Genomic DNA, 4054 nt, shown 5'->3' with positions numbered 1-4054 from the left:
GGATTAAGCTGCTGAAAATGTCCCTCGATTCCACCTTGTTCTTAACAGAACGGCAAAAGGTGGCTGTGGCTGTTTCTAAACTTGGAGATAGAGCCATGGAGTAGGCACTATCGTGCCCCACGTCCATAAAAGACGCTTTTCCCTCATGGGATTCCCTGAAACAGCAAATGACCAGCATGTTTGCACCGCCTGATCAGGCTTTTCAATTGCGAGCACGGCTCCTAGCAAATCGACAGGGTTAACAAATCCTTCAACCTTTGTCCAGTAGTTGAGAACCCTCATTGCATCTATGCATCAAGTCCCGGTGCAACAAGCAATTGTCGTAACAATCTTTATGGGGGGTCTCGATGAGGGCGTTGCCCGGACGGAATTATTCCGATCCCATCCTGCTACTTTCGAAGAGGCAGTTGCCATAGCGCTACGCGCTGAGTTCGACATTACGTCTGCTCGCGTTAGCACGCCTGTTTACCGAACAAGCTCTTCGAGCACATGAGTTCTGTCTAATAGAGCAGAACCCATGGGTCTAAACCTCGCTGAGGAAGGAGAAGAGACTTTTCAAGCTGTGGAACAGCATAAGAACATTTGTAGATGTTATTTGTGCGGAAGCACGAAACATTTACGTCCGACCTGCCCACTACGGAATTCGCGTAAAGCTCGAAGAGCACCAACTCCGACCTATACCAGAGATCTGGTACGGTGAGGGAATACGTCGATACCCAGTAGGTGCGGGGCGCGCTACTGGGGGAGACTGAGGCTCTCTTGAACATCTAGGAAGCGAGAATAAACCGAATCTAGCCCCAATTAGCTCGGTGCTTAATGGCACGGGGCGAGAGTACAAGCCTGGCTTGCTAGTCACTCAAGCGACTATAATGTGCTTTGGTAATACAAGGTCAATTTTAATTGACTCAGAAGCATCTTGAATTATGCTGGACGCTTTTCCCTTGAAGCAAGTCAACAATACGTTGAGGCGCTTAAAGCGCATGAAGGTGATACAATCACTGTTCGCTTAGCGACTGGGACTCGTGTCACTGTTCCTAAAGTTCTGTTGAACTTAGGTATAAAGTTTTTGGACTTTGACAGTATGGAACGCTGTCTCGTCCTTCATTTGGATTCGAAATAAATCTCATTCTTGGAATTGTCTGGCTAGAACATAATGAGCCATGGATTGATTAGAGGTCTAAGACCTTAGCGCCACGCGCAATGTTCCTAGCAAAGTTTTGGAGAATCATAAACCACCTTTGCTAGGCAAGAAAAACGCTATTGGCGCGGATCATTGACTGAGTCTGTCAGTGTTTTAGACATTGGAATGTCTGAGTTAAAGAAACTTCAATGTTGAAACATTAATTCTGAGCCCGACTCAGCAGAAAGAAGTGGAACGGCACGTACTACGTCGAGTGACACTCGTTGTAACAACGATTCACTGAATGCTGACAGCATTGTTGACCTAAGGCGGAGTCACCAAGAGTGTAATATTCCTGATATACGTACTGTGGCACTTCTAAGTCCACGGAGTTTGATCGACCAAGGTGGCACCATACTAAGTGTCAATAGGGACACTATTGGCGGTTCGCCAGGGCATTTTGGTTCAAACCCTTTTAATGCACGTGAAGCGACACGTAAACGTTCGCTAGATAAGGAAGTTGAGTTACCCAACTCCTTGTCGGATGTCAAATTAGACACCATGTCTGGTATAGAACCTATACAGGTGGGAAAATTGGGGGACGTGAATGTCCCGGCCTCTAAGATGCGTATTGTCTCTTCTACAAGACCGGAGGGACACGAAGTGTTTATACACTCACAAAGTGATACGAGTGAGCACTTACACACGCTTGTAAATGGTGTAACCGTTAACATTGAGGGAGAAGGTTGCCTTGCGGCAATCCCTTGGTTACATGCTCTTTTAGAGCTATACGAAATGTCTATTTAATTGTGCGGACGAGCCTTTAAGGCTGACGACTTATCTAAGATGGTGGTCATTCGACCAACGATTGAGTTAAACTCATCGTCACTTCTGAACGAAGCTGTCCTGGATGACACAAAAGCTGCACTAAGTGCCCGGAGTGGTCATCGATCCTTGAAGATCCTAAGGATCCATTTTATTTCTTAAAAGGGGAATTCCAAGATGCGGTACGTACTAATTCACCATCTGTTTTATTTCCGGATGGAGGTGTTCGTCATGGAATTGACTTGGTTCCGGTAACCACTAACTGTGTCACAAGACAGTGGCCTTAACCAAGGGAACAGTGTGATGTCATGGACGATTTCTTCCGTGCTAAGGACGAGGCTGGAATGGTATGAGAGAGCATGTAACGGGGCGTATCGTTACATGAAATTAACACTCAAAGGTTGTTAATTAATATATTATCTAAAAGGTAGATAATATTTGAAGGATATTACTTTATATAGTAATATTCAGAATTCTTATCCATCAATAGGTATAGACCATTATACCTATTTATTCCGCAGACTAATCAGCTGTAGGAGTAATCAAAGAGAAAGTTACGGATAAGATAGAGATAAGAATTCAGTTACATGTTTAGTATTAGATTATAATTAAGTTAGCATTTACATAGATAGAACAAGAGACACTTAATTATATTTAATACAGTTTTCATTTTACCCTCTTAAGTCTACTTGTCTTAAGAGAAGTCTTCCTCTGCACGTACACTGTACGTCACCTAACGAAAGGCACCACTCACAACTGAAGCAGAGTGAAGTGGACTTGTACTGAAGCAGCACAAGTCGTAGTGCCCCGTTACACCTGGTAGCACTTTGTAGTCCGTCCAAGGACCACATTATCCTCATCTAATATGGACATGTTTGATGATAGTGGACATACGCATCACGTTTCCCCTATGTGCTACTCCTCAACAGGAAGAACTGTTGGGATTACAACAGGTACAGACCCCTGTACCTGGGATGACGCAAACACGTCGTCCCGAAAATTTAAAGATTGACATCTCTAAGTATAGGGGAGTCGAAGAAGACTCCCTCTTGAGATGGTTTGTCGAGTTGGACGATGCCGTAAGAGCACGTCACATCGTCGACGAGCAAATGCAAGTCGCATTCGCTCAATTAAATTTGGCAGGTCGTGCCAAAACTTGGGCACAACCTCGAGAGAATTTGAAAATCTGACTAAAGTTGCTCCAGACACACAACCATTATGTGTCTCTGCACCTGGTGATGAGGGATACCTCATCACCTTGAAGTTGAAAGTAACAAATGATTTATCACTCAGAGCCCTAGTGAACTGCGGAGCGGCGAATAACTTTATTCGTCGCCAGGCACTAGAGGGTCGTAGGATCAAATATGTTGAGCGCGACATCCCTCCAACGAGGATGACGGTGCGTCTAGCGACAGGCGCATCGATAACAGTAATGAAACGCGTAGTGAAATTTCACTACACGTTAAGAGATTTACAGTATGATGATGATTTCATCGTACTGGATTTGGATGACAAATTTGATGTCATCCTAGGTTTACCTTGGCTCAGAAAATACGAGCCAAGGATCAGCTGGCAGCATCGATCCGTAAAGATGCCTGCCACTTGTTCATCAGATGGCCATCTGATGAACGTCTTGGAGCGTCCACAAGCGTGTGGATGTACTACGAGTGAGTGCGATGGCCTCACTTGTGGTACGGTCGTTAGTACAACCGCACAAGATCACAGTGTGATTACCAATCACAATGTGGAGTCAGCTGCCGGCGGCTGTGTTAATGCACAGGCAGCGCCGAAGGTCCACCACTCGAAAAGGTCGAGTGGATTGGGACATGAATGTACGCTTAGTGGGCGACATTCAAGGAGTATACCGGTTGCCCAGAAAGGACAACACGATGATCCAAGGTCGAGTAGAGAGTCGACCGTAGTGGACCCGACTGTGATAGCGCAATCACACTCGGAAGACGTTGAGGGAAGAGGTCCCCACGTATTTGAGGAGAAATCCCCTCAAATGGTAGAAGTTACTAGACTTCTAAATCCCGAGGGATTAATCCCCCGGCAGCCTGTGGATAAATCCCAGGAAGAAACCGAGACATTAAATGTCTTGGTTAATGA

The sequence above is a fragment of the Bremia lactucae genome, linkage group LG6 (assembly GCF_004359215.1).
Source record: "Bremia lactucae strain SF5 linkage group LG6, whole genome shotgun sequence".
NCBI lineage: Eukaryota > Oomycota > Peronosporomycetes > Peronosporales > Peronosporaceae > Bremia > Bremia lactucae.
The sequence above is the reverse complement of the archived record's forward strand: the minus strand, read 5'-3'. Positions refer to the sequence as shown.